General features: G+C 41.9%; 1 protein-coding gene and 1 pseudogene across 1 annotated transcript in view; both read right to left on the reverse strand.

The window, feature by feature from the left end:
* Positions 1-13,385, reverse strand: part of LOC126071556 (guanylate-binding protein 4-like) — a 29,242-nt gene extending 15,857 nt beyond the window's left edge. Inside the window, exon 1 of the mRNA XM_049875739.1 lies at positions 13,142-13,385. The gene's annotated coding sequence lies outside the window, so the exon portion shown is untranslated. The remainder of the gene's footprint in view (positions 1-13,141) is intronic.
* Positions 13,386-18,854: 5,469 nt separating this feature from the next.
* LOC126071569 (coiled-coil-helix-coiled-coil-helix domain-containing protein 2-like) lies at positions 18,855-19,284 on the reverse strand (annotated as a pseudogene).
* Positions 19,285-19,566: the final 282 nt, after the last annotated feature.

Below are 19,566 nucleotides of genomic sequence, written 5' to 3' on the forward strand. Positions count from 1 at the left end.
ATGTTGATGAAGTGGGATTAACAACAATTACGTTAATGAGGTAGGATTCAATCTACAAGATTAGATTATGATTTAAGTCAATCTCTTTTGAGATATAAAACAAAGACGAGAGAGGGGGCCAAGATGGCTGACTAGGTAGATGCTACCTCGGATCCCTCTTGCAACAAAGACTCAGAAAGACAAGTGAATCGATCACATACACGACAATCTACAAACCCTGAAAAACAAACACAGATTTAAAGAATTGACCTGAGCGACAGAGACAGAGAACGAACAACTACGGGGAAGCAGCGACTGTTTTTGGAGCCTGGAGCCAGCGTCCCAGTCAGGTAACCTTGGCGCCGGGCTTAGGACTGGGCCCAGAGGAGCTGAACACGACATCTTGTGACAGCAGAAACACGGGGCGCAGCCCTACCCCCCTGAACTGACCCTGGGAGGGGGCCCAGCTGGTCCGCGTGGGCAGCGCGGCGATGGGGCTGCCGGGAGGAGAAGTCGCCGGGAGGCAGTGACTGGTTTTGGAGCAGGGAGTGCAGCGTCCCAGCCGGGGAACCTTGATGCTGGGCTTTGGATTGGCTGCGGAGGAACTGACCATGGCTTCTGCGGGCCAGACCCTCAGGGGCAATCTCTACCCAGCCAGCACACATAGGCAACACGCCCCTTGGGAATCTCAGATAAAACAGTCATCCCAAGCAAGACAAACAACTTTGTCTATATCCCAGGGTGTACTCTCTCCTGTTTTTCTGAACCCTTCCCTCCCCTTCCCAGGTGGCTTCATTAACATTGGAATTTCCTGAGCCAGAGGGAGAACGGCTCCGGCTCCGCGGCTTTGCTTTTCCCTTTTTTTCAGCTATGTTGGTGTTGATTCCCTGGTCCTCCAGATGTCCCAGTCTACATTCTAATTGCTCGAGTCTGCTCCTCTGACTTCCTATTGCATTGTCTAATTCTGTAATTTTATTGTTAATCTTTTGGATTTCTACATGTTGTCTCTCTATGGATTCTTGCAACATTAATTTTTCCACTATGTTCTTGAATAATCTTTTTGAGTTCTTCAACTGTTTTATCAGTGTGTTCCTTGGCTTTTTCTGCAGTTTGCCTTATTTCATTTGTGATGTCTTGAAGCATTCTGTAAATTAGTTTTTTATATTCTGTATCTGATAATTCCAGGATTGTATCTTCATTTGGGAAAGATTTTGATTCTTTTGTTTGGGGGGTTGGAGAAGCTGTCATGGTCTGCTTCTTTAAGTGGTTTGATATGGATTGTTGTCTCCGAGCCATCACTGGGAAACTAGTTTTTCCAGAAAATCCGCTTAAAAAAAATGCAGTCAGATCCCTATCAGAGTTCTCCCTCTGGCTCAGGCTATTCAGATGTTAATGAAGCCGCCTGGGGAGGGTGGGGGAGGGAACAGAGAGATAGGAGAGTAGCACCTCAGAATATAGCCAGAGTTGCTTGTCTTGCTTGGAATGACTATTATATCTGGGATTTCCGCGGGGTGCATCGCCTATGTGTGCTGGCTGTGTGGAGATTGCCCCCGAGGGGTCTGGCCCACTGGAGTCATGGTCAGATCCTCTGCTTCCAGCCCCACGCCCAGCGTCAAGGCTCCCCTGCTGGGACGGTGCACTCTCGACTCCAAAATCAGTCGCTGCCTCCTGGGGACTTCTCGTCCCTCCACCCGCGTTGCCCTACCGCCCCCGTGAACCGGTTGGGCCCCCTCCCGGGGTTAGTTCAGATGGGTGGAGCAGCTCCCCGTGCTTGTGCCGTGACCGAGTGTCCCGGCTGGGACGCTGTTCTCCCCGCTCCAATACCAGTCGCTGCCTCCCGGGGACTTCTAACGGCTGCGTCCCACGCCGTGCGCGAACCAGCTGGGCCCCCTCCCGGGGTTAGTTCAGGGGGGTGGAGCAGTTCTCCGTGTTTATGCCGTACCTGCATCCAGTCCAAATCCCGGCGGGACGGTTCCCCGGCTCGGACGCTGCTCTCCCCGTTCCAAGACCAGTCACTGCCTCCCAGGGACTTCTCCTACCGGCTGCATCCCACGCCACCCACGGAACCGGCGGGTCCCCCTCCCGGGGTTAGTTCAGGGGGGTGGAGCAGCTCTCTGTGCTTGTGCCGTACCTGACTGGTACTCTGGCTCCAGGCTCTGGAAACAATCGCTGCTTCCCCGTATTAGTTCGTTCTCTGTCTCTAAATCTGTGTTTGTTGTTCAGGGTTCGTAGATTGTTATGTATGTGATCGATTCACTTGTTTTTCCATGTCTTTGTTGTAAGAGGGATCCGAGGTAGCGTCTGCCTAGTCCGCCATCTTGGCTCTGCCTCCTTTTTTTTTTTTTGGTCTTTTCCTAACCCATTCTTCCGGTCTGAGAGAAGCAACCACAAAATAACCCAGAGACCAAAAGTCCTTCCCTAACTGGACTAAAAACACCGGGAGTGCAGCATACCAGCCAGGGAACCTTGACGCTGGGCTTTGGACTGGCAGCGGAGGAACTGACGTGGCTTCTGCAGGCCAGACCCTCGGGGGCAATCTCTACCCAGCCAGCACACATAGGCGACACACCCCTCGGGAATCTCAGATAAAATAGTCATCCCAAGCAAGATAAGCAACTTTGGCTATATCCTGGGGTGCTACTCTCTCCTGGTTTCCTGAACGCTGCCCTCCCCTTCCCAGGCGGCTTCATTAACATTGGAATTTCCTGAGCCAAAGGGAGAACAGCTCCGGCTCCGCGGCTTTGCTTTTCCCCTTTTTTTTTTTTTTTTTTGGTCTTTTCCTAACCCATTCTTCCGGCCTGAGAGAAGCAACCACAAAAAACCCAGGGACCAAAAATCCTTCCCTAATTGGACTAAAAACACAGAACCAGCTCCAGCCAAGCATATATGATCCATATCTCGGGCTTTCATCCCTACATGGAACAAGGTGGCTATTATAATGCAAAGGCATTTCCGATAGGGATCTGACTGCATTCTTTTTTTTTTTTAGCGGATTTACTGGAAAAACAAGTTTCCCAGGTCTGATATCTCTGCTTATTCAACAGAGCCCTAACTGACCCACAACAGGGAACTGAGGGATGAAGCTCCCCCCAGACCACCTAGCCTCCTGCCTTAGGGGTCTAAGGAGGGTGACACCTACCAATCTGTAAAGGTACTTGCATTGGGGGCCTAAGGTACAGCTGCAGAGCCCTCCCACCAAGGTGCTTTAGGAATAGAGACACACCTACCTCACTGACACTTGGGGGAAGCCTGTCAGCATCCTGCGCCCCCTGGAGTGTGAACCCTAGCTGCTAATAGAATCTGGTGCACACAACTATCAGCACTACTTCTCAAGGTGGATAGGTGTTAGGGTGCAGGACACACTTGATGACCCAAAATCAGATTGTACTCAAGAATAGTGAATAGACTCAGGCATATATATCTGGCAACAGCCCAAACCAGCTGGTAATAGGTCATAAGTAAGTCAAGGGCTACAACAAACAAGACAGCACAATCTAGTAGCCCATCCACGTATATTGAAAGAAAACAAAACAAGATAAGACTCAGTGAGCAAATATAGAATAAATCACTACAATATCTTAGTGGTGGCTCGGAGACCGCAGTCGATATCAAACCACATAAAGAAGCAGACCATGACAGCTTCTACAACCCCCCAAACAAAAGAATCAAAATCTTTCCCAAATGAAGATACAATCCTGGAATTATCAGATACAGAGTGTAAAAAACCAATTTACAGAATGCTTCAAGACATCAGGGATGACCTCAGAAATGAAATAAGGCAAACTGCAGAAAAAGCCAAGGAACACACTGATAAAACAGTTGAAGAACTCAAAAAGATTATTCAAGAACATAGTGGAAAAATTAATAAGTTGCAAGAATCCATAGAGAGAGAGCATGCAGAAATCCAAAAGATTAACAATAAAATTACAGAATTAGACAACGCAGTAGGAAGTCAGAGGAGCAGACTCGAGCAATTAGAATGCAGACTGGGAAATCTGGAGGACCGGGGAATTAACACCTACATAGCTGAAAAAAAATCAGATAAAAGAATTAAAAAAAATGAAGAAACCCTAAGAATCATGTGGGACTCTATCAAGAAGAATAACTTGTGTGTGATTGGAGTCCCAGAACAGGGAGGGAGGACAGAAAACACAGAGAGAATAGTTGAAGATCTGCTGACAGAAAACTTCCCTGACATCATGAAAGACGAAAGGATATCTATCCAAGATGCTCATCGAACCCCATTTAAGATTGATCCAAAAAGAAAAACACCAAGACATATTATCATCAAACTTGCCAAAACCGAAGACAAACAGAAAATTTTAAAAGCAGCCAGGGAGAAAAGAAAGGTTTCCTTCAAGGGAGAATCAATAAGAATAAGTTCAGACTACTCAGCAGAAACCATGCAGGCAAGAAGGGAATGGGATGAAATATACAGAACACTGAAGGAGAAAAAGTGCCAGCCAAGGATCATATATCCAGCAAAACTCTCTCTGAAATATGAAGGCGAAATTAAGATATTTACAGATAAACACAAGCTTAGAGAATTTGCAAAAACCAAACCAAAGCTACAAGAAATACTAAAGGAAATTGTTTGGTCAGAAAACCAATAATATCAGATACTAGCACAACACAAGGTCACAGAACAGAACATCCTGATATCAACTCAGATAGGGAAATCACAAAAACAAATTAAGATTAATTAAAAAAAAAAAAGCTCAAAATAGGAATCATTGAAGTCAATATGTAAAAGATCACAATAATCAAAAAGAGGGACTAAGTACAGGTGGCATAGAACTGCCATATGGAGAGGGATGAAAGGCGATATAGGACAACACAAGTTAGGTTTTTACTTAGAAAAATAGGGGTAAATATTAAGGTAACCACAAAGAGGTATAACAACTCCATAACTCAAAATAAAAACCAAGAAAAACGTAACGACTCAGCAAACATAAAGTCAAATATTATGAAAATGAGGATCTCACAATTTACAAAGAAAAACATCTCAGCACAAAACAGTAAGTGGAAAAATGAAATTGTCAACAACACACATAAAAAGGCATCAAAATGACAACACTAAACACTTATTTATCTATAATTACCCTGAATGTAAATGGACTAAATGCACCAATAAAGAGACAGAGAGTCACAGACTGGATAAAGAAACACAATCCGTCTATATGCTGCCTACAAGAGACACACCTTAGACTTAGAGACACAAACAAACTAAAACTCAAAGGATGGAAAAAAATATATCAAGCAACAATAAGCAAAAAAGAAGAGGAGTAGCAATATTAATTTCTGACAAAATAGACTTTAAACTTAAATCCACCACAAAGGATAAAGAAGGACACTATATAATGATAAAAGGGACAATTGACCAGGAAGATATAACCATATTAAATATTTATGCACCCAATGACAGGGCTGCAAGATACATAAATCAAACTTTAACAGAACTGATGATCGAGATAGACACCTCCACCATCATAGTAGAAGACTTCAACACACCACTTTCGGAGAAGGACAGGACATCCAGTAAGAAGCTCAATAGAGACACGGAAGACGTAATTACAACAATCAACCAACTTGACCTCATTGACTTATACAGAACTCTCCACCCAACTGCTTCAAAGTATATATTTTTTTTTCTAGCGCACATGGAACATTCTCTAGAATAGACCACATATTAGGTCATAAAACAAACCTTTGCAGAATCCAAAACATCGAAATATTACAAAGCATCTTCTCAGACCACAAGGCCATAAAAGTGGAAATCAATAACAGAAAAATTAGGGAAAAGAAATCAAATACTTGGAAACTGAACAATACCCTCCTGAAAAAAGACTGGGTTATACAAGACATTAAGGAGGGAATAAGGAAATTCATAGAATGCAACGAGAATGAAAATACTTCCTATCAAAACCTCTGGGACACAGCAAAAGCAGTGCTCAGAGGCCCATTTATATTGATAAATGCACACATACAAAAAGAAGAAAGAGCCAAAATCAGAGAACTGTCCCTACAACTTGAACAAATAGAAAGTGAGCAACAAAAGAACCCATCAGGCACCTGAAAAAAAAACAAATAATAAAAATTAGAGCTGAACTAAATGAATTAGAGAACAGAAAAACAATTGAAAGAATTAACAAAGCCAAAAGCTGGTTCTTTGAAAAAATTAACAAAATTGATAAACCATTGGCTAGACTGACTAAAGAAATACAGGAAAGGAAACAAATAACCCGAATAAGAAACGAGAAGGGCCACATCACAACAGACCCAACTGAAATTAAAAGAATCATATCAGATTATTATGAAAAATTGTATTCTTACAAATTTGCAAACCTAGAAGAAATGGATGAATTCCTGGAAAAACACTACCTACCTAAACTAACACAATCAGAAGTAGAACAACTAAATAGACCCATAACAAAAACAGAGATTGAAACGGTAATCAAAAAACTCCCAACAAAAAAAAGCCCTGGCCCGGATGGCTATACTGCAGAGTTCTACCAAACTTTCAGAGAAGAGTTAACACCACTACTACTAAAGGTACTTCAAAGCATAGAAAATGATGGAATACTACCTAACTCATTCTATGAAGCCACCATTTCCCTGATACCAAAACCAGGTAAAGACATCACAAAAAAAGAAAATTACAGACCTATATCCCTCATGAACATTGATGCAAAAATCCTCAACAAAATTCTAGCCAATAGAATTCAACAACATATCAAAAAAATAATTCCCCACGATAAAGTGGGATTTATACCAGGTATGCAAGGCTGGTTTAATATTAGAAAAACCATTAATGTAATCCACCATATAAATAAAACAAAAGACAAAAACCACATGATCTTATCAATTGATGCAGAAAAGGCATTTGACAAAGTCCAACACCCATTCATGATAAAAACTCTCACCAAAAACAAAATTGAAGGAAAATTCCTCAACATAATAAAGGGCATCTATACAAAGCCAACAGCCAACATCACTCTAAATGGAAAGAGCCTGAAGGCATTTCCCTTGAGAACGGGAACCAGACAAGGATGCCCTTTATCACCACTCTTATTCAACATTGTGCTAGAAGTCCTAGCCAGAGCAATTAGGCTAGACAAAGAAATAAAGAGCATCCGGATTGGCAAGGAGGAAGTAAAATTATCACTATTTGCAGATGACATGATCTTATACACAGAAAACCCTAAGGAATCCTCCAGAAAACTACTGAAACTAATAGAAGAGTTTGGAAGAGTCTCAGGTTATACGATAAACATACAAAAATCACTTGGATTCCTCTACATCAACAAAAAGAACATCGAAGAGGAAATCACCTAATCAACACCATTCACAGTAGCCCCCAAGAAGATAAAATACTTAGGGATAAATCTTACCAAAGATGTAAAAGACCTATACAAAGAAAACTACAAAGCACTACTATAAGAAATTCAAAAGGGCATACTTAAGTGGAAAAACATACCTTGCTCATGGATAGGAAGACTTAACATAGTAAAAATGTCTATTCTATCAAAAGCCATCTATACATACAACGCAAATTCCAATGTCATTTTTTAATGTGTTAGAGAAACAAATCACCAACTTCATATGGAAGGGAAAGAAACCTCAGATAAGCAAAGCATTACTGAAAAAGAAGAAGAAAGTGGGAGGCCTCACTCTACCTGATTTTAGAACATATTATACAGCCACAGTAGTCAAAACAGCCTGGTACTGCTACAACAACAGACACATAAACCAGTGGAACAGAATTGAGAACCCAGATATAAATCCATCCACATATGAGCAGTTGATATTTGACAAAGGCCCAGTGTCAGTTAATTGGGGAAAAGATAGTCTTTTTAACAAATGGTGCTGGCATAACTGGATATCCACTTGCAAAAAAATGAAACAGGACCCATACCTCACACCATGCACAAAAACTAACTCTAAGTGGATCAAAGACCTAAACATGAAGACTAAAACGATAAAGATCATGGAAGAAAAAATAGGGACAACCTTAGGAGCCCTAATACAAGGCCTAAACAGAATACAAAACACTACCAAAAATGACAAAGAGAAACCAGATAACTGGGAGCTCCTAAAAATCAAACACCTATGCTCATCTTAAAAAAAAAGAAAGACTTCACCAAAAGAGTAAAAAGACCACCTACAGACTGGGAAAGAATTTTCAGCTACGACATCTCCGACCAGCGCCTGATCTCTAAAATCTATATGATTCTGTCAAAACTCAAAGACAAAAAGACAAACAACCCAATCAAGAAGTGGGCAAAGGATATGAACACACACTTCACTAAAGAAGATATTCAGGCAGCTAACAGATACATGAGAAAATGCCCTCGATCGTTAGCCATTAGAGAAATGCAAATTAAAACTACAATGAGATTCCATCTCACTCCAACAAGGCTGGCATTAATCCAAAAAACACAAAATAATAAATGTTGGAGAGGCTGCGGAGAGATTGGAACTCTTATACACTGCTGGTGGGAATGTAAAATGGTACAACCACTTTGGAAATCCATCTGGCGTTATCTTAAACAGTCAGAAATAGAACTACCATACAACCCAGAAATCCCACTCCTCGTAATATACCCTAGAGAAATAAGAGCCTTCACACAAACAGATATATGCACACCCATGTTTATTGCAGCTCTGTTTACAATAGTAAAAAGCTGGAAGCAATCAAGGTGTCCATCAATGGATGAATGCTTAAATAAATTGTGGTATATTCACACAATGGAATACTACGCATCGATAAAGAACAGTGATGAATCTCTGAAACATTTCATAACATGGAGGAAGCTGGAAGGCATTATGCTGAGTGAAATTAGTCAGAGGCAAAAGGACAAATATTGTATAAGACCACTATTATAAGATCTTGAGAAATAGTATAAACTGATAAGAACACATACTTTTGTGGTTACGAGGCGGGGAGGGAGGGAGGGTGGGAGAGGGTTTTTTACTGATTAATTAGTAGAGAAGAACTGCTTTAGGTGAAGGGAAGGACAATACTCAATACAGGGAAGGTCAGCTCAACTGGACTGGACTGGACCAAAAGCAAAGAAGTTTCCGGGATAAACTGAATACTTCAAAGGTCAGCAGAGCAAGGGCGAGGTTTGGGGACTATGGCTTAAGGGGACTTCTAAGTCAATTGACAAAATAATTCTATTATGAAATCATTCTGCATCCCACTTTGAAATGTGGCGTCTGGGGTCTTAAATGCTAACAAGCGGCCATCTAAGATGCATCAATTGGTCTCAACCCACCTGGATCAGAGGAGAATGAAGAACACCAAGGTCACACGATAACTAAGAGCCCAAGAGACAGAAAGGGCCACATGAACTAGAGACTTACATCATCCTGAGACGAGAAGAACTAGATTGTGCCCGGTTATAACCGATGACTGCCCTGACAGGGAACACAACAGGGAACCCCTGAGGGAGCAGGAGATCAGTGGGATGCAGACCCCAAATTCTCACAAAAAGACAATACTTAATGGTCTGACTGAGACTAGAGGAATCCCAGCAGTCATGGTCCCCAGACCTTCTGTTGGCCCAGGACAGGAACCATTCCCGAAGACAACTCATCAGACATGAAAGGGACTGGACAGTGGGTAGGAGAGAGATGCTGATGAAGAAGAGTGAGCTAATGATATCAGGTGGACACTTGAGAGTGTGTTGGCATCTCCTGTCTGGAGGGAAGATGGGAGGATAGAGAGAGTTGGAAGCTGGCAAAATTGTCACGAAAGGAGAGACTGGAAGGGCTGACTCATTCATTAGGGGGAGAGCAAGTGGGAGAACGGAGTAAGGTGTATGTAAACTTATAAGTGACAGTCTGACTTGATTTGTAAACGTTCACTTGAAGCTCAATAAAAGTTAATAAAAAAAAAAGAAAGAAAGAAGCAAGCAGAGAGACTTGGGGACCTCATGTCAAAAAGAAAGTTATCCCAGGAGAAGAGTGTGTCCTTTGGACCTGGGGTCCCTGCACTGAGAAGCTCCTAGTCCAGGGGAAGATAGATGACAAGGACCGTCCTCCAGAGCTGACAGAGAGAGAAAGCTTTCCCCTGGAGCTGATGTCCTGAATTTGGACTTGTAGCCTACTAGCTTGTGACAGAATAAATTTCTCTTTGTTAAAGCCATCCACTTGAGATATTTCTGTTATAGCAGCACTAGACAACCAAGACACCTTCCATTTCAAAGTCTTATGTAGATGCCTTATATACATTACCTTATTGATCCCTGCAAGAGCTCCAAAAGAACCTTTCCTGTGTGATGCATAAAATGAATAGAAAAGGAAAGGAAAGGACAGATGAGTCCCTGAGAACATTAATAATTGGTGGGTAAGTAGAGGCAGAGTGGGACATAATGGAGAGGAGAAGGAGGGGTCAGAAAAGGTTCTAGGAGCTCCCTATATATTGACTACCGACCGTGTGTGGGGCACTGTTCTATATGCTCAGGATTCAGCTGTGAACAAGGTGGATACAAATTCCTGCCTCAAGTGAGCTCTATTCTAGTGGAGAAGACAGATAATAAATTTAAAAAATTGCACAAAAATATATATGCATGTAAATGCTTTGGAGAAATACAACCAGGGGATAGGGATAGGGAGTGTTGGGGTTGTATTTATATGTGGGGTGATCAGGCAAGGCCTCCCTGAGAAAGAGACAAATGGAGATGATCACTGACCTTGATGAGGATAGGTTTAGTGAACTGAGGGAAGCAAGAGGCAGATTGGAGGGAGGAATGACCTTGAGAGAAGGAAGGAGAGAAAAAGAATGTACCTGTCTCTGAAAATGAAAAGGAAAGCTCTTTACAGTGTGTAGACAAAGATACTGGTCCAGGAATTAGTTTATGTAACAGAAAGAAAAGGATATTTCTTGTTTATAGGCTGACAGAGAAGAGGGCCAGTAGCCAGGGTATTTGAGAATCTGCCCAGAAAGCAGTGGAGAGTTTCTGACTCCAAGAGACTGAGACCAAGGAGCTTTTGCTGTCCCTTTATTCTCTTATCTAAGACATCAGTAGCTAACATTCCCATGTTCCTACACTTTAGTAACTGTGTGCCCATAGAAAGATACTTAATTTTCTGTGTCTTGGTTTCTTCTCTTATAAAATGGAGAGACTAATATTAACTATCTCCTAGAAGCAGATTCCAAATACCTCATATTATTTATAATGCACTTAAAATCTTGCCTGGTACATAGTAAGTGCTATATAAAAATTGCTTAAACATTTTGAGTGTCTAAGAAGATAAGATTTAAGTGTCTATGAAGGTGAGGATTGGGTATGGACAGAAGCAGTAGCAGTTCTTTCCCATGCAAGCCAGCAGAGGATGTGTCCCCTGAAGAGAATAAGCAGGCCAGAGTGGACACAGTGGGAGGGCTGACAGGGAGAGCACCTTGGAGGAAGAGTCAGGCAAGAAGAACCCAAAGAAGTCCTAAGGGCTAGAGCAGAGATTCTGGAGTCAGGCTGCCTGGGTTCAGATCCTACCCAAATTATTGCCTGTGAGACCTTTAGAGAGGAACTTACCTCTCCAAAATCCCTGGTGGCATAGTAGTTGAGTTCAGCTACGAACCAAAAGGTCAGCAGTTTGAATCCACCAGACGCTCCTTGGAAACCCTATGGGGCAGTTCTACTCTGCCCTATAGGTCTCTATTGAGTCGGAATCAACTGGATGGCACTGAGTTTGGTTTGGGTTTTTTGGTAAGCCTCGCTTATCAGCATTACGGATAAAACAATAATTCCTGCCTGATTCATTGCTATCCAAGCTAACAGCATATAGGCTCTCAAACTATTTTTCACTTTTCAGGATTAAAGTACTGTTTATACAATGAGGAAGTTAAGCCTTGCAGTAAAATGTATCAATATGTTATGTAATTTGCAAATTACCAAGAAATACTAAGGTAACCAGATCATTTTCATCAGAAACATCAACAATTTCGTTCTTAACAGACTTCCACCATATGATGTCTTTTCTTTTTTCTATAAATGGTGGGGAACAGAGTTGGTCGAGTAAAACTTGAGCCTTTTACTGTTGTGTTATACTGCTGCTACTACTACTAGTCGTTGCTGTCCAGTCGATTTGGACTCACAGTGACCCCATAGGACAGAGTAGAACTGCCCCATAGGGTTTCCAGGGAACGCCTGGTGGATTCAAACTGCTGATCTTTTGGTTAACAGCCATAACCACTATGCTACCAGGGTTGTTATAAGCAGGAGAAATGTATAGTTTATTCCTTAGATTTAATATTTTAAAATTCTGGGGGAAGATTACTTGAGTTTACAAAGTACTTTTTTTATTTTTATGCAAAACACAGATATCCAAGCCCAGAAGCTTTTAATTCCAAATTAAACAAATAGAATGAGATAGTTCAATGAGACTGGGTAGACTATTAATGGTTTCCAAGTTACTGTTCGTAAGAATCATATGCAGTAATAGTTAAAAATGCCCAAGAGCCGTATTTTCAGTAAGGATCACAGGTTATCTGATGCCATGAAGGAACGGACTAGAAGCTTTTAGAAACAGTGCCTGATTAACAGGCTTAGACCTCATAGCTATTTTTAATAGTTGGTGCGAGGGAGTGAGGATGAATTATCCCATAAAAATACAGCGTTGCAGAAGCATTGGAACATTAAGTGTGCTCAATACCAAAATAAGCAAGAAACAATCTTCTGAGATTTAAAGTGTCTGTAAGATAAGGACCCTCTTTTTTCTTTGTTTCTCCAGTGCAGGAGAGAGGGCACTCAGCCAAAATCCGAGGGAGGGAGGAGAGAAACAGGAGGAAGCCATGCCACCGCAGAGTCTCTGCGAGGGGGCTGGAATTTCCTTCCTCATCTGAGAAAGGACGTCAGTCCCCCTTTCCAAAGATGAGGGTAGGATGCACTCCTCCATCTGCCATCTAGGAGCCCTGGCAGGATGTCGGAGGGGGAGCAGCGCATCCTGGGTACATGGTGCCCGAGCTGTCGCCAAATAGCGGCCTCTGGTCCAAACTGAGAAGTTGAGTTGCCGGTAGCAAAGCTCCTTTGGGACAGACATCATCCAGCCACCGCGCCTCCTCCCGCTGCCAGGGCATTTCGGAATGTGTGTTGCTATTGCTGTTTTTAGTAGTTAACAGAAATGTACATGGAAGACTCTGTTTTTGGAAAGAACTTACCTGGCGCGGTCGCTGTGAGCCAGAGAGCGATATTTCAGCTGCCCTTGCTCACCTCTTGCGCTCTCCTCCTGCGAGTGACTCCTTCGGAAACGGGATTGCTCCTTTTAGAAGCTGAAAGCAAGCTGGATATTACAGCTATCACTTTAAGGGGATTGCTCCTTTTAGAAGCTGAAAAGCAAGCTGGATATTACAGCTATCACTTTAAGACTCAGAATGGAAACCGAAAATACATGCCCTTTTTGTGCAGCTAACAGTTATTACTGAGTCAAGGGGCTAGACACCCGGGTGTGGCTGGTGTAAAGTCCGCGTTGCTCCACACCCAGCTTCAGAAACCCAGGCTCCTTCCTCTTTCACAGTTGGCTTAGGTGTCCTTGGTCCCCACAGTAAATACAGGGCACCAGGGTGTGAATGTTAACAAAGTAACAGGAGGATGAGAATATTTCAAAAACCTGTGTCTTAGGAGTAATTTGTCAGGGAAGAGGATTTTTTTTTTTTTTTTAGCTTTTTACGTCCTCATTTTTCTCTTCTCTTTCCAAAGTATATTTTTCATTAACCATAAAAATACATGTGTGTGTGTGATATTAAAAAAAAAAAAACTACCATTGCTGTGAAATTGATTCCAACACAAGGCGAGCTCATGTGTTACAGAAAAGAACTGTGCTATATATAATCTTTGCAGAAGATCTCCAGGTCTTTCTTCCACTGAGCAGCTGGGTGAGTTTGAACTGCCAACCTTTAGGTGAGTAGTTGAGTACAAACCATTTGTATCACCCAGGGACCTAGTGTAAAATATAAAATGCCCAATATTATAGTCCACAGATATAATGGGGGAATAGTGGAACGTGAATACCAAGAATCTGCCAGTGTAGCATGCTCACTGAAGAGGAGATTGAAAGATCAGTTGGGATCTGGGTCATGGACTCTACTCCACAATCATGTAGAGACTTTAAAGATCATTAGGCACGCTCAGAGCTGTGCTTGGGTTCCATCCATCCTATGGCAGCAGGAGAAGGAGAATAAAGTGAGGATACTGGAGACAAAGATCATGTAAGAGGCTGTTACTATGGCTTAGAAGATATGTTACAGTCCTACCACTCTAGGCTTGTGTGGAAGCATTCCTGCCCTGGGCCATTAAGAGATTCGGGCTCTTTTCCAGTTGATGTTCTGTACCCACTAATGCATTGTACTCATCTGCAAGGTCAAAGCTGCTGCCACATCCAGGATCCAAACAATGGGAAGGAAAAGAGGGACCAATGGAGAGCAGGCTCAGATTTATCTGGCCAAGACCCACAAGTGGGATATATACCCTTCTGTTCATATTCCATGTGCAAACTTAATCACACGGCCACACCTAGCTAAAAATATGATCTCCAACTGGGTTGCCAATAGGTCACCTCTAAAACATTTAGAGCTGAAAGTTCTATTGTAAATCAAAAAGTATATGCCAGATTTTTCCAAGTCCTAGAATTAAACTTGGCAATTTCAAGAGTTAAACCCAAGCTGGGGTAAGTATAGCGGTCCTGTACTTCCTGAGCCACAGAGATTGATGTTGGAGGAATGGTGGGCACACCACCCAAGCCTGAATAAACAACATCATTCTTAGCTTACTGGATCCAAGAAGTTTCTCTCTCTCATTTGTTTTTGTGTTTGCTTTTGTTGATGAAGCTGTAAAGGTGTGAGAGAGTCTAGTGATGAAGAATCTAAGACTAGTTATTTCTTTTGGGCTCTAAAGCAATATTTTTAATATCACTTAGAAATGGAAGAAAACGATTTTGAGTCTTTCTTCCAGCATCAGCTTTCTTCTTGTAATTGATTCAAGGAAAAGTATCTTTTTTAAAATTAGGTTCTATAAGTCTAAGTCACAAGCAAACAATAGTGGTAAAAGAATTGTTAAAACGATTTCATAAACTGATAAGTTAATGAGGCTTATTCTCATTACCTGAAATGAAGTTTCTCTTTTTTTTTCTTTTCATTTTTTTTTATTATGTCAACCCTAGAAAAGATGGTCTAGCATCTTGTTTTAGAAAGTATGCTTATTTGGCACCTAGTGTTCTCAGCTTTGGTGCCTAGTGTAAAGTCTCAAGCAGGAAAAGTGTCATTTTAACATCCTGTTTCACAAGCTGTGGTGAGAGACCACAAGGCTAAGGATATAACAGTCCTTCCAGGGAAGCACAAACTTATTTTCAGTTCATAAATCCATTGAGTGAAATTTTTCAGCTAAGAAAAATGTGGGTACGAAGGGATAATGGTTCTTTAGGGAAATTCTAGAATGAGAAAGAGTTGCCACCATGAGAAAACAGTAAAAATAACAGCAAAATTAAAAACACCTTGGGTATTACTGGATATAGAAAATACAGGTTTAAGAATAAGGATTCAAGACTACACAAAACAGAAGGCAATGTTGCTGTTGTTGTTACTTGCCATTGAGTTGATTCAGAACCAGATTGCCAGACGTGGGTAGGTTCCAGCCACCAACCCTTAGGCTAGTAGTAGAGCACTTAACTATTTCGGCCGCCCTGGGACTCCTATAATGTAAAAAAAACCTTGCTTGGTGTGTTAGTATAATAATCACATTACCTACATCTGGTTGCCATGAGTCGGAGCTGACTTGACAGCAACAAGAACCCTCAAGCTGGAGAGAAGGTTACATCACTATAGGAAAATTTCAGCCTCAATTCAGTGATAGTTTATTTGGAACATGGGGCATATGGGGAAAACTGAAATTACAGGGGCTTTTAATTTGTAGGATAGCTATTTAAAAGAAAAAAGCACCTCCAGTAAGACCTGGACACTGGAATGCTAGTATTACATATTTATGAGGTTACAAAAGTGTCTCTCATGCCATTCTCTGAGAGACCCTGTTTGGTCCTCTGTGTCCCTCTTCACAAAAGTTCAGCCCATGGTGCCTACCTCCACTCATCCACCCTTAAATGAGGTAAGACTTAGCCTTGTGCCGTATTACTGATAGGCACTCTCTGGGCTACAGCCCTGACTCCTAGCCATTCTTCCTTCAGGAAGGCCCTTCATCGACTCAGGCTGCTCTGACGTCCCTGAGGAATAGGTTACAAATGAGCCCAGTGGAAAAAATCATCTCACCCTTCTTCAGGAGAGCTGATCTGGAAATTACCATAAGAGTCAGGTGCTTTGACCCTCTTCATAGCCATAGCATCTGGTCTGGTGTAATGAGAGACAAAAAGTATCCCCTTTACAAATTTTCAATAGTTCTCAGGGATGGGCCATTTGAAGTTGAGAAATTTTAAAATTTGTGACTTGGGTGTGAGATCTCTTTGTTAATCAGACAGTGCTCACTCTGAGCCCTCTTCTGTTCCCATTTAAAAGGAAAAAAAGTAGTTACTGGCTTGATGTTTCTTGGCTGTCAGAACATTCACAAAATCCAAAGTCAAAAGACTTTAAGAGTTGGGGCCAAGGTTGGGAGTTTGTCCATAAACACTACACCAGAAGAGAAAGCAGGATCTAACACACAATATGAGCATCCACGTGCCTGTATACTGATCCTTGTAAAGGGCTGACACAGTAAAAAAAAAAAAAAAAAATTAGTATAAGTTTCCTTCTGTGCTGTGGGTTCCTTGAAGCCTCTTGTATCTAGATAACTACCTCACCAGTGGTTACCTTCTCACTCACCTCTACTACCCTTTTAGGACACTGGAGTCTAAAAACCACATTACAAATGTGGGAATAGAGTAGAACACTTAGTCCCTGCAATGGGAAGTGACTCAGATGCCTGCCAACTAAACCCCATCCTCGTTTGTCTTTGTTCCTATATTTAGTAGAGTGTGAGGGAAATGGAAACTGCAGCCATAGCCTGACATGTACCTATTCTGTTTAGACAGAAAAAGATGAATCTGCGGGTTCTGGACCTTTTAGCCTGTTTTTAACTCTTTTTTCCCCCCCTGACGCTACCAGCTCTTCAATATAATCAGCTGATTTTTTCTCCCTATTCTGTTCCCTCAGCCTATGCTCTTCAGTAACAGTGAGATGAGTTTAAGGGAAAGCTCAACTTGCTAGGGCAGCCAATCTTGAAGCAAAATGTGTGAACCTGGTGATACAGCTCTTAGCTATTTGGGTAACTCCTTTTCTGCACTGGCTGATAGGACCATGGCATGACACAGACACCTCTCTCCCAAGGTATGCTTCTTCTCAATTCTCGGGGAAGAGCCTGGAGTGTGATTCTTCTTCCTTGATCACATACCAAATACAGAATGAGTTTACACCAAAAAAAAAAAAAAAAAGGACTTGTATTGGAAAGAAGTTTTCTACCCCCGGAGGAAACAGGAAACAGGGCTTCAAGAACTAAGCTCATTTAAATAATGGAAAAGTAGTTGCAATTTCTCTTTCTGCAAAATGGAATTCATGTTCAATGCTGTTTGGTACAAGTTCTCATCATTCTGCCTCAGGAGACTGGGAATTTGTGTGTACTAATTTTTTTTAATATTTAAAATCTGGATTTGCATAAATATCTTGTTTTTCTTAGACTCTGATATTTTAGCTAAAGCTATCCTGGCCATGGTTCTAAAATGCTGCCTACTACATGTTGGCAGTAGAGCTTCCTGTAAAGCTTCAGTTCTCAATAGTAACAAAAATTAACTCTTCAATGTATATGTCTTAGTGATGAGGGCAACTTTCCCAGTCAGTAGGGAAGGGTTTTGCCTCTGTGCCAGGTTCTGACTTTTAGAGTAGCCACTGTTTGTTCTTCTTCAAGGAATGAGGCTGCGATTTTTAAAAAGGCAGAGACCTGCTCTTGGGTCAGTTCTCAGTGTGCCCTATGGAGAGCATTAGTGTAATAACCCAATGTTAAATGTCATTAGAAACACTGTTATTGGCATATCCATTCCTAAACTGCACATGTTCCATGATTCTGTTATCCCCTCAACTCAATCATAGCTAGTAGGTATCCATACTCTTAAGCCAGCATAGGTTGACCTCCATCCCTTTGCTCTAGCCTTCTAACATTTTCGTGTTTATCTTAAATGATGCTAACAAAAGAAGAGCAATATACTTTAGTCTAGAGATAATACTACGCTTATGATATAAGCAAGGTTACACCCAGGCTCACCAGCTAATAGGATACATAATCAGCTACAATATGTAATGGGTTATCATTAACTGTATTAGAATGGCACTAACTGTTTGATATGCTGGCTAGGTCTAGTCCCCCCTATGGAAGATTTTATTATTCAACATATATTCACTATTCCTGCCTTGCTCTTGTGGGAACGTTATATTTCCCCACTTTATTTAGTGTGTCGTTTCTAAGCAGAGTTTTAAAAAGACATTACAGGTTCCTGGTAGCTCCGTTGTGCCCCACCTGCACTCCACATGAGGACAGCAGGCCCCAGGCAGGACTTGCTTCTTAAGGTCAATCACAAATGAAAAGGACATGTGAAATAGACTTGAAGGTAACTAGTAGGCTGGAAGTAACTTCAGTGGCCAATTTGAGTTACGTGAGGAAGATATTAATATTTGTTTTCATAAACCATTCACATTTTGGGGAATTCTGTTATATAGCATTATTGTGGTAAAACCTGACTAGGAAAACTTCCTGCCTCTCCCCCAAATACACGTGCAGGTTTCCTCACCAACACAATGCTGCTAGGCAACTAGATTCTCGTTCCTATTTTCTAAAAACTACAGTTTTATGCCACATTAACCTGGTCATGAAAGCAGATTTTCCATTTCTTCTATTTGAACTTGATTACACTAATCCATTTGCAAATCTGCACTGCTTCAACACCTCACTGAAACCCTCACAAAGCTTGAGGTCACTCTGGTTCTGGGCACTCTCCAAAAACTGTTTCATCTCATAGCGGCAAGGGCCAAACTGCTGTTGCTGGTATGCTGGTTAGGCTCTCTGAGGCTCCTGGCAAGTGATGTCAGGCCTTGAGGGCTCAGCATTATTTACTCCACTGAAGCCTCCAGTGATGGCATGGCCCAGTGACAGAAGAGCCCACGATGACACGGGCAGTAGGGGTTGCCATCTGGGCCACCAAACCTGACCGCTGGGGTGCAACAGCAGATAAGCCAATAGTAGATGTCGGGGCTGACCTGGGCATGGCTCTCCTCTGATGAACCTGGCTGGCAGGAGGGCCCCTGTGGGAAGTGAGACTCTGGCTTCCAAGTGGCATAGTAACTAGGAGGTGGACCAGCTTCTAAATGTGAGAAATGCTGAGGAGAGAGTCTCCAATCTCAAAAAACTTGATAACAGGTTTTTAGTTACATGAAAAAAAAAAAAAAAAGCTGTGGATTCAATTCTTACAGACATTTAACAACAAGCAGGTACAAAATAGTCATACAACTTGTTTGTAACCTATGGAGGTCTCTCCTCTGAAGCAACATACACTCCAAGGTGAAGGTGCTGAGGTTCTGTGCCTGGCCTTGAATTCAGGCCGTATGTGAAATCCTCTGGG

Source organism: Elephas maximus, chromosome 3, assembly GCF_024166365.1.
Source record: "Elephas maximus indicus isolate mEleMax1 chromosome 3, mEleMax1 primary haplotype, whole genome shotgun sequence".
NCBI lineage: Eukaryota > Metazoa > Chordata > Mammalia > Proboscidea > Elephantidae > Elephas > Elephas maximus.